General features: G+C 38.3%; 1 long non-coding RNA gene across 1 annotated transcript; it reads left to right on the top strand.

The window, feature by feature from the left end:
* Positions 1-3,242: 3,242 nt before the first annotated feature.
* On the top strand, positions 3,243-4,231 carry LOC135079124 (uncharacterized). Its single transcript, XR_010258739.1, has 2 exons — positions 3,243-3,475; positions 3,682-4,231. It is a non-coding gene; the product is annotated as an uncharacterized LOC135079124 (long non-coding RNA).
* The last annotated feature ends 12,404 nt before the right edge of the window (positions 4,232-16,635 follow it).

Below are 16,635 nucleotides of genomic sequence, written 5' to 3'. Positions count from 1 at the left end.
TAAAATAAACGGTAGCTTTTCCCAGAGCGGGTTTTTACCTACTTGTATTTGTTGTTGTTGACTGGAAGGGGAGGAGAAGATCAGCCTTAACACTAGGGTTATTATCAGAAATCTATGAATGGTATCGAAATTGTACTGTGTGTGTTTTGGATTATCCATGAATGGTATCGGAATTGCCGGGAAATGGAGTTAATTTTCCGGTAGATATAAAGCGAACCAAAAGTCTTGGGGTTTCCCGAGAAATTGTGTACCGCGAATTGAGGATTCCAATAAACTGGTCTCAATATTGAAATCCAACTAATCGGAGGTCTAAATCTATGTTTGAGAACGCGTGTAACCTCAATTTACTTGATCGGTGACAATGAGGTTTCAGAAGAAACACCCTATCTCAGGAAATATTTAGCTACAAATTCTTGATTCTAGGTTAAATTCGGGAAAACATGCCTTCGCTGAAAGAGAATATTTCACTTCAATTCAGTATACATAATATAGGTCTGACACAGTCCACGTTGACCATAATTGAGAACGAGAGTAAAGGAGAATTTTATGAAAAACATGGTAAAAAAGAATTCAAGATAGCTACAAACATTATGTTTACACATTTTATGGCTTGGCATCGTTGTTAGAACTCGGTAGATGGTGTTTACTCGGCCAAGAATATCAACTTATAAATAAATAAAAATATTACTTACCTGTTTTTCTTCTCTCTGGAGTTCTGATTAGCCACAACACTGTATCCATTTTATGTATCTATTATAGAGCACGTCTAAGGAAATTACATTGTGTTTCAGTGATCCCATTTCAGTAATTATTTCTATAAATAATAATTCCCTTCCATTATCGCGTTGTCTAAATTGTGCCTTGATACACCTAATAGATTTTTATTTTATCACTGACAATCATCATCATCATCATCATAATTTCAGCCACAGGACGTCCACTGCTGAACATAGGCCTCCCCCAATAACTTCCACATCGGTTGGTAGCTGCCTTCTGCTACCTTTATCAGGTCGTTGGTCCACTTTATGGGTCACTTACAATATGTAATGTATGTAATATTTTGGTTAAATTCTGATTCATGTCAATTGCCTTTAAACCACGACACATTTAATGTACGAGTAAGTACGAGCATAAATGAGAACGGGATCAAGTCCATAAAAATGGCGATGGAAATAAAATTATCTACCTTATTTAAATGTTTTTTTAACCTTCAGTGATAATTACAGTAGGTATTCTTTGAAAAAATCTTATGCGAATGTTTTGTTTAAATAAAGCAGGAAAGAGTTTTACGTAAATAGTCACACATAATTTTATTTAGGGGGATTCCCATAAAACATAGCCAACAGCACTACACCGTTCCCGTTTCGACACATCGTCGTATTTCAATGAAAAATTGCCCAATATTCAGCTGTATTCTATTCTGGTCTGACGCTATTTTTACGCTAAAGATTTTCTATTTCTCTTTTGTCTTCAACTTGGATTTCGATTTTAGATATCATTATTTACCCACTCCAAAAAACTGCTTACAAAATAGTAAATAATGGTTCTGAGTCTAGACTCGTAGACAAAGGGGATAAGGTAAGGTTAATATTATTGTCTTATTTAGAACTAGCGGCCGCCCGCGACTTCGTACGCGTGGATCCCGTTTTAGCCCCTTCATCTATCTTACGCGGTTTAGATTTTTTCATACAAATGTTTTTTCCCGCTAACTCCCGTTCCCGTTGGAATTTCGCAATATCCTGTTGTAACTAAGCTTTAAGTTTACTAAGGGACCTGCATGCCAAATTTCAAGCGTTTAAATCTTAAGCGGTTTAGATTTTTCATACAAAAGGATTTTCCCGGTAATTCCTGTTCCTGTGGGAATTTCGGGAATTCCTTTCTTAGTGCACCTCTACGGTACCTAAGCTACGTCCCTTATAAAGTTCAAGTGCCTACGTTTAGCCGTTTATGCTGTATGTCAGTGAGTCAGTCATACAAAAGGAATTTCCCGCTAATTCCAGTTCCCGTGGGAATTTTGCAATATCCTGTTGTAACTAAGCTTTAAGTTTACTAAGGTACCTGCATGCCAAATTTTAAGCGTCTAACTTACGTGGTTTAGATTTTTTCATACAAATGTTTTTTCCCGCTAACTCCCGTTCCCGTGAAATTTTGCAATATCCTGTTGTAACTAAGCTTTAAGTTTACTAAGGTACCTGCATGCCAAATTTCAAGCGTCTATCTTACGTGGCATAGATTTTTTCATACAAATGTTTTTTCTCGCTAATTCCCGTTCCCGTAGGAATTTTGCAATATCCTGTTATAACTAAGCTTTAAGTTTACTAAGGTACCTGCTTGCCAAATTTCAAGCGTCTAACTTAAGCGGTTTAGATTTTTCATACAAAAGGATTTTCCCGCTAATGCCCGTTCCCGTGGGAATTCCTAAGTATCCTATAACCTGCCCAGGAGTATGAAGAATAATTGTACCAAGTCTCATTAAAATCCGTCGAGTAGTTTTTGTTTCTATAAGGAACATACAGACAGACAGACAGACAGACAGACAGACAGACAGACAGACAGACAAAAATTTTACTGATTGCATTTTTGGCATCAGTATCGATCACTAATCACCCCCTGATAGTTATTTTGAAAATATATTTCATGTACAGAATTGACCTCTCTACAGATTTATTATAAGTATAGATGAAAAGGTATCAAAATGCATTCTAAAATAAGCTATAAAAACACTTTTATGCACATCTAAGTATCATTAACCCTTTCACTACTTTCAGAATGATATTATGGTTCAGTGCAAAAAAAGCAGTGTAATAATAACTCAGCCATTTTTCAGCCTCTTGTTAAGGAACACCAATATTTATTTTATATTGGTCTTAAATAAAGCATCCACTTCTACAAGTATATTTTAACTTTCTTTACTTTAATTATTTTTAATTTTGGTAGATTTTTACTAAAAAGATATGTTGAATCGGCGATAAAGGGTAAACCAAATATTAGTTCCTTGTCAGTAAATAAAGTTCAATGTTTATTAATAACCAAGAAACACAACATTTCATTAACAGATCCTGCAAACTACGTAGGTAAGTACCTATACTCATCACAAACTTTCACGCAGTGTTAGGTACAGGTGTTTGGTTTGAGGCACTTTGTATTGCAGGGACTTCAATTTATACACATATTATATAGCCTGTACGAGCGATAAATCCGAAGATTCGTAAATTCTACTCACACAGCGGTTGCGGGGTAGGGGAGAGGGGGGCATAGTGGAAGGGGTGGGCAAAGCGAAAAATTTGATTTTACCAACACTCTTTCACCCAACGGCACTCGTGCTTCACGTAAGCCAAGCACAGGGCCGACCAAGGTCATTGACCAAAATCAGTCCGGCTAGCGCCACCGAGCAGGCTACATGACTGCGCGATGTAGATCGAGTGAGTTTCTTACGAAATTCAAGGATTTTGGAAACTGGATATTATTGTGAAAAGTGAGTAGTGATGGTATTTTTATTGTTTCAATCTAATATCTGTTTATCATAGATTCCTTTGACATTTTGTAGATTAAACAAATTTTAATACTTTCTTAGTTATCAATTCAAAACTGTAATTATTATCAAAAAGGCAAAGTGGAAAATATTACAAGGGGGCAAAGTGGAATGATTCCCACATAGAAATATTTAATTTGCTTTTTCAGATGGTTCATAATTATTACAAAAGTAAAACGAACCAAGGCTCATGGAGAGAAGATCAAATGAGAAGAGCGATGGAGGAAGCGAGTCTTACTACGATTAGTTCGGCATCACAAAATATGGTATCCTAATTGGAACTCTTCATTGTCATTTGAAATCTGGTGATGCATCGAAGAAGATTGATGGGTTTCGTCCAGTATTTTTCAAAAAAACTGGAGCAAAAAATATATGATCTTGCAGTAGTAAGGGACAAGGTTTTTTATGGCCTAAAACAGTTCCTAATTACTAAATAAGTTGTTTATGTTATTTCATTTAATTGACCTCATTAGCAAAATGCTCAAATACAGTTGATAAACGCTTAATAAGTGCCTTTTTCACTTTGCCCAATGTGCAATTCCACTTTACCCTTGTGATAAGGGCAAAGCGGAAAATTATAGACTATAAAAAAAACTTATTTTATGCCAAAATAGTTAATAATTCGTAAATTTTTTTTAGAGTTATCTATAATATAATACTTGTAGTATCATTTCGATTAAAACTAGTCTTCGTAACTTATCTGGTTCTTTTTATTTTTTCGATTGAAGTTAAGTACTCCACTATGCCCCCCCTTCCCCTAATATTCACCATAGGTCGTGGTATTTTTATACTTCAGAAAAGAGATCAAAGAAAGGGAAGATTGCTGCTTTCTACTACTACGAACAAACAGCGCACTCACCCGTTCTGCAATCCACCAGCACCAGCAGTTTCAGGGGGGCGAACCGCGGTTCCCAATCTCTTGTCTGCCCTCGAAGATGGAAGATGATGAAGGACCAGCCTTGACTCCGTAGATCAAGACAGCGGGTGCATATAACGCGCACTTCACAAACACGCAATATTTCAGTTCTCAGCGTCGGCTGAACAGTTCCAGCTTATAGTACAGTACAGCGGTGTGGACTTCAACGATAGAAGGTTCCAGCAAGAAAAGGCGGTAACTCCGATGCGGCGCGACGGCGTCCGGAGTGAGCCACGTCAATTCGTAGACTAGTGTAGAAAGCAGCGAATAATAGCGGGGTAAAATTATTAGACAGAAGCGGGTAGGTAGGAAAAAAGAAAAAATATGAATGCCCACATTGGGCATGAACATTGCCCCCGGCTTTAAAACCATCGGTTTTAAGGAAAATAAAGCAAAGATAAAAAAAGTGGAGGAGGGCAATGATGTTAACCTAGATAAAATTATTGCGATGGTAGAGTACAAAGACGCACGACAGGCCGTTTATATACGCCCGTTGAAGTCTTTACAGAGGCGACTCTTACGACACCGTCCGCCCCAGGATAGGTAGCGACGACAACGCCGAGAGGCCAGTTAAGCGGAGAGACATTGTCAGTAACAATTGTCACAATACAACCTATGCGGATAGGGTTTGAAGCGGTATTCCATTTAACTCTGGATTGTAGCAAATGTAAATATTCTTGCTTCCATCGTTTTGCGAAAGATTGAACCATTTGATCCAATAATGAATAGCGGTTACGTAAATTATGCGATTGAGAAGTTAAATCATAAGCGGGCAAGTGCTTCAGAGGAGTCGACATTAAAAAATGTGCGGGTGTTAACGCGCTCAGTTCTGATGGATCGTCACTAAGTAATGTAAGTGGCCGAGAGTTAATTACAGCCTCGATCTGTGAGAGTACTGTTAGTAACTCTTCGTAAGTAAGCAACTGAGTGCCTATGACGCGATATAAATGTGTTTTAAAGGCCTTCACATATATCTCGTAATGACCACCAAAGTGTGGGCTTCGCGGTGGATTCAGTTTCCATGTAATGCGATTATTAGCAAGCTCTTTCGCAAATTCAGATTGGAAGTCAGCGGAATCTAAAAAACTATACATTTCCGACAAACTGTTTTTAGCTCCAATAAAATTAGTACCTCGATCGGAGTACATGCAAGCGACTGCACCACGACGAGATAAAAATCGCTTAAAGGCGGATAAGAATGTATTAGTAGATAAGTCAGTTGCAATTTCCACGTGAACTGCTCTTGTGACCAAGCACGCAAAAATACACAAATAGCATTTCATTGAGCGAACTCCACGTTTTCTATATGGAATAAAGTTTAAAGGACCACAATAGTCCACAGCGGTGTGCGTAAACGCTTTGGTTTCATTTACCCGAGAAGCGGGTAAATCAGCCATAATTGGAAAGGTAGGCTTTGGATTCAACTTAAAGCAGAAATTGCATTTATGAATGCAAGTTCGCACGATTCTTCTACAGGAGAGAATCCAGTATCTCTGTCGTAAAATAGACATCAGTGCAACGGAACCAGTGTGACAGTTATCACGATGATAATGGTTAATGATGAGCTCGACTACGTGACCCTTACGAGGCAAAAGTACCGGGTGTCTTTGCTCATAGGATAGGTCAGCGTTACGCAGTCGGCCGCCAACGCGGATAAGTCCGTTGTCGTCCAGAAAAGGAGCGAGACGCATTATAGCGGGTGAACAAGGTTTGTTACTCTTCAGAGCATTTAGTTCATTTTGAAAGTAAAACGACTGAACTGCTTTTAGAATTTCAGTTTCAGCCTTTAGCATGTCAGAGGCAGAAATCGCCTTATCAGAAAGCGGAAGTTTCTTCACAAATCGAAGACAATATACAATTGAGCGGAGCAAAACGAGCCACGAGGAAACTCGCTCGGACAATAAAAGAAGCGGATGTGACTGTGGGGAGTCTTCAGAAACTGCCGCCAGCACTACCTTTGTCTCGGGCAAATCTGCGGGAAGAGAATCAGCGGGAATGGCAGAAATTGGCCATTCAGTGATGTCGTTACAAAGCCATGAGGGGCCAGTGAACCATTCAGCATAGTCCAGAATTTGTGCAGGAGACAAACCACGCGACAAGCAATCGCTAATGTTTTGGTTTCCTGGCACATGATAAAAATGATGAGCGGGAAGCGAATTTAATATTTTTGTTACGCGAGTAGCGATAAAAGTTTTAAATTTATGCGGTGAACCGTGAACCCAATGAAGAGCGACCATAGAGTCGGAAAGACAAAATATTTGACTGATATTATGTCGCGGCTGTATTATGTTAATAATATTTCGAACAAGCTTCGACATCAGAATAATGCCGCAGAGCTCAAGTCTCGCCACGGATTGAGTTTGAAGCGGGGCTACCTTGGATTTAGCACACACGAGCTTAACGAGAGGAGCGCGAGCATCGTGTGACGCGTCTTCAGAGCGTATATATATGACGCAACCGTAGGCACGCTCACTAGCGTCCGCAAAGGCGATCAAAATGAGTTTTGAATTTTCATTCACAGCGAGATGACGTGGAATGCGTATTTTCTCCAATAATGGAAGTTCAGTAAAATAGTTGTTCCATAATTTTGTGATATTAGAGGGCGGTTCTTCGTCCCAGTCAATTTTTAAAACGAAAAGTTTCTGTAGTATGAGTTTAGCGTATAAAATGACTGGCGCGATCAATCCGAGCACGTCAAACTGACGAGCTATCACAGAGAGAATATTTCTCCTGGTACATGGGCGAGGATCAAGCGAAACAGAGAACATAAAGTCGTCGCTAACGGGGGACCACTTTACGCCTAACACCTTTAAGTCACCGGAGTCCTCAAATGGAACATCCCCGGAATATTTATGCGAACATGGCAACGATTCAAGCAATTCTGGGCAATTACTTGACCACTTGACTAAGTCAAAACCTCCGGCCTTAAACATACCTAACAGCTCATCTCTGAGCCGTAAGGAGCCAGCAACGGATGGCATTGAGTAGCACACGTCGTCCATGTAGCAGTTCTTAACAGCAACTTGAGCGGCAAGCGGAAAGGACATACGTTCGTCCTCGCACAGTTGTCTCACCACGCGCATGGCCAAGAAAGGGCTACAATTTAAACCAAAGCAAACCCGAGTGAAGCAATAAGTAGTGAGAGGTTCGCTGGAATCAAAGCGGTATAAGAATTTAAGATATTCGCGATATTCTTCATGAACCAAAACTCGTAAATACATTTGTTTTATGTCTGAAGTAAATGCGATTTTGTATAAGCGGAAATCGATCAATATAGAAAATAAATCATTTTGTAAGTTGGGTCCGGTATGTAAAATATCATTTAATGAAAGTTTTGAATCAGTTTTAGCGCTGGCATCCATTACTATACGTACCTTAGTGGTAAGTTTGTCCTTGCGTACCACAGCGTGATGTGGTATAAAATAACCCAAAGAGTTACTGCCATTTAACGGAGAGATGTAACCGTTAGCTACATAATCGCGGATTATATTGTTGTATTCCTGGCGCAACTCGATACTAGCGTCAAGTTTCCGCTCTAGGGAGAAAAAACGTTTTTTAGCGTTAAGATACGAATCGCCTAGCATGGAGGGATCATCCTTAAAAGGTAACGCGACCGAATAACGGCCCGAGACGTCGCGGGAGGTATTATCAGTAAAATTATTTTCGCATTCGCGGTCAGCAGGACTCAAGATAGGCAGGCACGTGGAGACTTCCTCGAGCTGCCAGAAAGTTTGTAATATGTGATTTAAAGGCGCATCATTTTGCACCATAGCGGTGAGAGAAAGAGAATTATCACCTGCGATATTCTCTATGTATGTGTTACCTAATAACATGTAACCAAAAATTGTATTAAATGCGGTAGGGGTTCCGGTTGGACCAACAATACGTCCTTCCAAGAAAATATCGGCAAAAAGCGAGGCACCTATAAGCAGGTCTATTTCACCAGGCGAATAAAAACTATCGTCGGCGAGCGGTTTATTATTTAAATAAGAAAAGGAAGATCTGTCGATTTCCACAGTGGGCAAATTATCGGCAATGCGGTCAATAACACATAAGTCTAGCGGCATCGATATGTTATTGTTAAAACGAGAATATATAGTTAAATTCGTGGCACCCTTAATTGGGTTAGGAGTGGATCCGATTCCCTTCACTACCGTATACGACGCTTTATTTATGTGAAGGTTTAATTTTTCGCAACATTTTAATGTAGTAAAATTACTTTGGGAGCCAGGATCTATCATGGCGCGTAAAGAATGCATATTGCCATTTGAATCAGCGGCCAACACCTTCACAGTGCCAAGTAAACAAGTTGTGTCGAGTTTAGGTTTGGGCGGCAGGTTATTGGTATTGCACAACGCGATGTTTTGTGAGACCGCGCTGTCTAAGCAACTAGACGTGCGAGGCTCGGCAGATGCCTGTGGGATGCACTCGCGCGCAGTCGCCTGCACGGCTCGCACGCCGTTATCAGTCTCGATGACGTCACTGCGTGTCGAGCCCGCGGCCGGGCGCTGACGACGGCACAGTAAAGTATGATGCTTTGTAGAACAGTTTCTACAGCGATGAATTGAGTTACAATTTGTAGATGTATGCGATGAACTTAGACAATTTGTACAACCATGATTAGTTTTAATAAAGTTATAGCGATCGTCAATTGAAAGGTTTTTAAACGAAGGGCAAAAGTATATTTTATTGTGCGATTTTTGTTTACAATAGGCGCAGTGGCCATAACTAGTTTGATTTGCGTGCGTGACTGATAAGGAATGAGTAGGCTTGCTACTGCGGGACGGGAAGTTATTATTCTGTTTAGAAGTAGATGGAACGGAGGTGATCGTAGTGCGATCTAATATCTTGCGTTGTTCGCGTATATAATTAACGAGAGAATCGTATGTAGGGAATGGCGTATTACGATTTATCATTTCAAATTGACGAATAGTGTCTAGATCAAGTTTTTTACTAGCGAGATAAAACAACAGAAAGTCCGAAAGGTTGTCAAGATTTAAAGACTGAAGACTAGAAACAGCCCCACAGAATTTATCTAAAAATGTATCGTAATGTTTTGTAGTTGCGGAACTAAAAGATCGGAAATTCAGCATTTCATCTAAGTAAGCGGATGCGAGATTGCGTTTATTTTCATACCTATCCACTAGGGTCTGCCACATTAACGCGTAGTTGTTGGCGTTCGGTGCGATTCCAGCACAAACGCAACGTGCCTGGCCAGACAACTTACTGATCAGGTATTGCACGCGTTCGTGATCTGTTAAGGCGGGATTATTGTGAATAGTGTTTTTAAATGATTCATAAAAAATGGGCCAATTCGCAAGTTCCCCAGAAAAACCAATTAATTCAAGTGTCGGAAGCTTTATGACGGATTTTGTTTGAAAATAAGTTTTATTTTCCGATTTAATTGAGTCAGTAGGAGATGACAACTTTGTAGAAATACGTTTACAATGACAATAAAGTTCGTCAAATGCATTAAGACTCTGATAATTGGGGTCAGAATCGGGATTGAGCTGAAGTTCTTTGTCTACAATCAGTTCAGTGATTGCATGAAATTCAGTTCGTAAAATCTCTAATGATTCCATGTTCACAAGAAACGATTCCTTAGCAGATTCATCAGAAAAGACAAGTTTAGAATCATAGAAAATATTTTGTAATCGGGAAAATATATTATTCCGCTTAGCGTTAAGTTTTTTCAATTCGACATCCATGTTGTCAACTTTCTGAGAAGCACTTGTACCACTTTTAGGCATAATGTTTTGTTAAAAATAAAATAAGTGTGCAAAGTCCGATTTTATTGAGTGACTGCGACACAACGCAACGAACAATGAAAGCAAGAACGATCACGCGCTATGCGAGCGGTACGGGCGTGAACGAATGTTTGCAAGTTACCTCCGTTTATTAATAAATTATAATATGGTAGGAAAAACAAGTTATCTGGATTACAGCTTTAGAATGCGTTACCGAATGTATGAAAGTTATTATTATGTAGGAAATTAGTAAGAACAGCGTACAAATAGCGTATTTACGGGAATATAAATGTATTAAGCGGGAAATATCGGCAAATAGGTGAATAATTTACAGCCTATTTGTCCGTTATAATTTATGATTATAATGAGTATGTGGCGTAAAGACGCGCAGAATGTATGAAATTGGAGAACGAAATATTGCAACGTACGGCTCAAAGACCTATAAAATTGTACGTCCGGCTCGAAGACCATAAATTGTGTACGAGCGATAAATCCGAAGATTCGTAAATTCTACTCACACAGCGGTTGCGGGGTAATATTCACCATAGGTCGTGGTATTTTTATACTTCAGAAAAGAGATCAAAGAAAGGGAAGATTGCTGCTTTCTACTACTACGAACAAACAGCGCACTCACCCGTTCTGCAATCCACCAGCACCAGCAGTTTCAGGGGGGCGAACCGCGGTTCCCAATCTCTTGTCTGCCCTCGAAGATGGAAGATGATGAAGGACCAGCCTTGACTCCGTAGATCAAGACAGCGGGTGCATATAACGCGCACTTCACAAACACGCAATATTTCAGTTCTCAGCGTCGGCTGAACAGTTCCAGCTTATAGTACAGTACAGCGGTGTGGACTTCAACGATAGAAGGTTCCAGCAAGAAAAGGCGGTAACTCCGATGCGGCGCGACGGCGTCCGGAGTGAGCCACGTCAATTCGTAGACTAGTGTAGAAAGCAGCGAATAATAGCGGGGTAAAATTATTAGACAGAAGCGGGTAGGTAGGAAAAAAGAAAAAATATGAATGCCCACATTGGGCATGAACATAGCCGATATTCATATTAATCCACCCAAAGACTCATTTACCCTACATTCAGCATTCACAAAGTGTAGGTACTTTATTAACCATTAATAAGCTTGAGATAATATGATTATTATTGTTGTTGGCTTATTTAGGCTGGGTTGCACCATCTTACTTTAACTTTGACAAACGTCAAAAATCTGTCAAAATCCTTACAAAAAGCACCGATTATCGTCAAAGTTAGGTGGTGCAACTCAGCCTTATATGTTAAGTGTAGGTATATTATTATTGTAATTTAAATACAGGTTCGTTATTACTGTTCAGATAATTCTGCTATAAATTGACGTATTAATAGGAATTGAATGTCGGTGATTGGTTCAATTATTATGAAAGTTGTAGGGAATATACTTCGTTGAATCAGTTTAAATGTAAATAAATGCTGAATTTGCAACGTAATTATCATTGAATACGTCACGAATTACGTCACGGCCTTAACAAAAATATGAACAAAAGAAATTCAGTTCAAATTAGATAAAATTGTCAGGCCAAATTTTGGCAAACAAGAATTGGGACGCAGAATGTTTACTTTTTGTTTGGGGACTTTGCAGAAAACACGAAACGGCAATCAGCATGGAGGCTCTTCTTCACTCCAGACGCGGGCTGAATAAAGTATCTTCAGTTGAAAAAAACAAAACATTTGAAACAAGCATTTAATGCTCCGATGAAAAGTCGGCGACGCTTCCAAAGACGAATTAAATAGTCGTCTATATGAGAATGCTTCCTTAATCACCCATTTATTATGTTAATAGGACTAGGAACGGGCAATAAAATGCATAATTTTACATAATATGCAGCAGTAACTACTTAGCTCGTAGTGTCATGGAGTACGTTTTCTGAAAACATTCAGTAAATTACTGAGCAGTTTTCTCAACTCTTTTTACTGTTTTTTTATGAAGGTTTTCAATACGCATATAGTACTCTATTTGTTCAATAGAATTCTATGAACGAAATGAATACTACAATATGACTTGACTTTTGGTTAAAGGCGGCGGTAAAAATGCAAGCATCATTACTGTCTATGCATTTTTAAGGTATAAAAGACAGGAATATCCCTACCATTATTTTGTTTGGGGTGTGTTTCGTTGAATACGTGACTGTTAGACGAAGCACTTAACATTCCGCGAACATTCCGCCTCTTTGCAAAATAAGTACCATCAACAAGCAAAACATTCAAATATCATTCATTTTGATGGAGTTAAAACATACGATCGGTATAAATCCATGCACTCCTAACAGATGGGTACAAAGTCCCGACTCGTATTGCGTCCGTGAGTTATTTCAGAACTTTTCAATCCTCAGCCTACTTATAACTTTTCCCATCATGCTTAAGACGATACAAATAAAGAGTCCAACGAAAATCCATACAAACTGGATAGGTACTTTGTAACATAATGGCGACGATGTGATAGGTACTTTTAAAAGTATATAGAAAGTATTTATTAAATTACTGATATCTTTCTCCGTCATCATATGCTCTAGGAACAACAACATTAATATGTATTAAAATGCATGAACTTTTGATTTTCATCAATTCAGAGGCCTATTTTTACTTTAGTTTTAGCTGATAGTTCGCTTTATTTGTTTACTACTCATACATAACCAAAGTCTACTCGTATTGTTTTTTTCAATTAGAACCACTTTTGTGCTAAACATAGTTACGAGGTGACAGACAACGGATTTATGTTAGGAGCTAACAGTCAGCTGGCAATCTAGCCATTTTAGAAAATATAGTTCTAATACATACAACAAACTACCTGTTATTTCGTCTGTTGAATGTATCTGTTAAACGATTGTTGTATCTGGCTTTTATTAGTTTGGTCGTTAAATTGTTGACGCCGATAAATAAATACATTATTTCCGATCCTGTTTGTTCGCGAGCTCACGTCTGAGATCGAGCTCAGGCAATTGTAATAAATTAAACAGCTCGAAACTTATTCCGGCCCGATTGTAATTTAGTGAGACCGTTAAAAGTTTTACGGGCAATCTTCGGTTCGCAGTAATCTGCTCTAGCCACCATCAAACGCCGGATTGTTCCCGTAATATCGGAGAATCTAATAGGATCTCATTTGGCTTTGATCTGGACAATTTTTTTTAATGGATAGCTATTAAAAAGTTTTTATTTACTTCTTTAGTTTTTATTTAATCCAACTCCTACTAAGATACACTTTTTTAATGTAATTTTGATTGAAATAAAAATGAAGCAAAGAAAAAGAGTTAATAAATAGTTGGGTGATCAGCCAGGCTCTTTATATCAAAAATACTTTTTCAAAGGTCGGTCTATATCTTTCTGTCTTCTCCCTTGCATTCATCACCTTTTCTATAATACTCGTACATAGCTTTTATTTCCATTGTTACGAAAATATTATTATTTATATAAACAATAGACTAGGGCTTTCTATGAGTACTTAGATGATGGTTGCAATATTGCCGTGATAATTTATTAGGCAATCAAGAATTTAATCAACTAATTTTAAACTGTAATATAAATTCAAAACTAAAGTAGCCACTGTCTAAACTAGGTGTTTAAAATTTGGAAGGGCTTTGAGACTTATGAACGAAATTACTCAACCTACACAGCTTGAATTAAATTACCTTGTGAATTATTCAAAAACTTCGCTTTAACTTGAACGAAGAATTTTGTATAGCCTATGGAACTAGTTAGCTACTGAGGTACGAACGAATCTAAATTAAGCAAGGCCTGCGTTTTATAACCAGTTGTTTTACCATCACGCCTGCTAATTATTTAGTACCAATAAATTATCACAACAACAATAGTCCGTTAATTAGAATTTGTCTGGCGTTAAGAGTTGCATCTCGATCTAAATATTTTTTCAAGTTATTTTAAAAACAGTCCGTTAACTTTAGAATATAGCCCTCTGGCCACGTCCTGATTGATACTTTTGTCGTACTAATTGGACCACATGAACTTTTTTCACTTTCTGAAAATGCAGATCACTAATGCGAATGCACATAACTTTTCAAGGCGAGAGTGAATAGGTACTTACAGGGCAGATATATACCACCCTAGACTGCATCTCACTTAACACCAGGTGCGATTGCGGTCAAATATCCTTGCCTTGTTGTGCATAAAAAAAACTCCAGCTTTCTTAAGGCCATTGAATCTAACAAGATAAGACTAGTTCGTATTACAATCCTGCCCTTTCTGCAAGAACAAATAATGAGATGAGAATAAAAGCAGTTTGGGAACACTTGGACGTTGTAAATAGAAAGGACGAAACCAATTACATTATAGCTCGTTTCGTCTTGTCTAATTATGTTTATGGAAGGACAACATGATTATTTTGTAATTAAATACGGCTCTGGTAGAGCTAGTTGGTAGTAAAGTTCCGAATTATGATCAAATTATGTGATTACTATGCCATGTGGTCGACATGTGGTGTATACGAGTATTATTATTGATATTCTATGGTAGTCTCATTTTGTTGCTGTATTTTTTATTTATTTTTATTTAAGTTACACGTGCCAAAAGGTCAAGTTATGGATTGGGCTAATAAGTAGGTCCCCACACAGAGGATTAACGACTCACCCAAATATGTATAGTTTATTTATGTTGTAATTATATGATCTTAATCATATTAATTATTTCGTATTACAACGACCTAGTTCACATTACTTCGTTATTATAGATACCTAATTTGGCTGTGATAAAAGAAAATAAATTATTATTGTTTCCACAATGTTATGCTGACAGTAAATTGATACAACCAAAACTCAATAATATTTAACCTTACCTCTTTGAATGTAGACTCGGCGATTCAATTTGTAGTCGGATGCACTAGTTGATACGGAGAACGGATGTTTGGATCCCGTTTGTCTGAAAGCCCTTCACAAAAGGATCGCCGACGTATACAACATCTATTGGTGCAATCCTGGGTAAATTCCCGTCGAACAAGGCTACCGATTTAGCCTCTCAATATTCGGTTTCTGCTAGATGAACGGTAGATAATCTGCTCATTAGCAAACCAAGCATCGCTTCCTAGGCCCCTCGCGGTTACGACCCTCATAATCGTCAGGGATTTCTGTAAATATTGTAACAAGTGGCTAGACTAAGAGAACAGAAGTGAATTATTCGCGAGCCGGATATTCAGTTCAATTTATGAGGGGTAGTGGGAAATAAAAAGTTACTCGTACGCCCGGCGGGGGAGGGAGGTCCTGTTCCGCGGTCCAAACGGCCTTTTCATGCTAATGGGACTAGTGCTTACAATGGGATTATTCGTATTAAACGTTAGGACTGCCCTATTCGCTTTTAATTTGAATTCAACAAACAGAGATAGCCGGAGTCGAGCGAATACGGCTGTTCATGACTATGTTTATCTGATTCCTAGATATTATTCATTCCGACCTTCTCTTGTTTTGTTTAACAAGATTGCGTTTAAACCTATCCAAACTTTTGTATATGGTTTCTGTGTGATTGCAGCGAAACGAAGCAATGTCTGGTGAAAAACAAATATTAGCTGCTACATATTAATTAAGGAATCTAAATAACTTGCTGGCGACGTGACACTATCAAAGCTGCGGCGGAAACTTCGGAACTTGCGGCGGCAAAACAGCCGTAGTTTTTAAGAGTCGTTCGTGTTTTGCGGTTCTCCGAAGAAACATAAATATTAACTGGGAAGTGCCATCTAAGAAATGAAGTTACTGCGTCGTTCTAGCGCTCTATTGATATTAATTTCAGTTTTATATCACGACGTCTGTGCTGCGAAAAGATTCCAATTTGTCATACAGCTGCTTTCGTGGAAAATGTATTATTTGTAGAAAGAAGCAAGTATTATTTCAGAAGAGGAATGTGTTTTATTTATGTATGTGGCATGCTTACTGTGATGGTTTGGTGACACAGTAATATAGGTACAATGCAACACTTTTTGTGAAAAATTTGTGTATTCGATGCCCAGTAAACTATTTCTTTTTCGGTGATTTCACAAATGATACTAGTCGATGTTTAAAAGTTTTACCAGGCCATTACGAAAAGGTGTTTATTTGTTTCTTTCTCTTGCTATATTTTGTAGAACATGGATGATGTTTCATGGTTTGTTTAATATTCGAAGTGAACACTATGACGTCACAAAAACTACCAACTATAAAATATGCATAACGACGGATAAGCTACAAAACAAACGGGATACGTTGAATCACACTGAAAATATGTGTCTTTTTCGCTGATCACTAAAAAACGAAAAGAAACCATTGATAATTCTACAGCCAAAGCATAGACGTGCTTGTTTTTTGGCGATCGGTCCGATGATAACGTTAAAGTGAAATATGTTCGTACAATTCAGCTTCTCTGGTAAAGTTAAGCCGGATACAAGGATGTTTCTAAAAATAAGCGTATGCGACCTCTAAGCC

This window comes from Ostrinia nubilalis, chromosome 16, assembly GCF_963855985.1.
Source record: "Ostrinia nubilalis chromosome 16, ilOstNubi1.1, whole genome shotgun sequence".
In the NCBI taxonomy this organism is placed as follows: Eukaryota; Metazoa; Arthropoda; class Insecta; order Lepidoptera; family Crambidae; genus Ostrinia; species Ostrinia nubilalis.
This window is presented reverse-complemented; position numbering and strand designations above follow the sequence as displayed.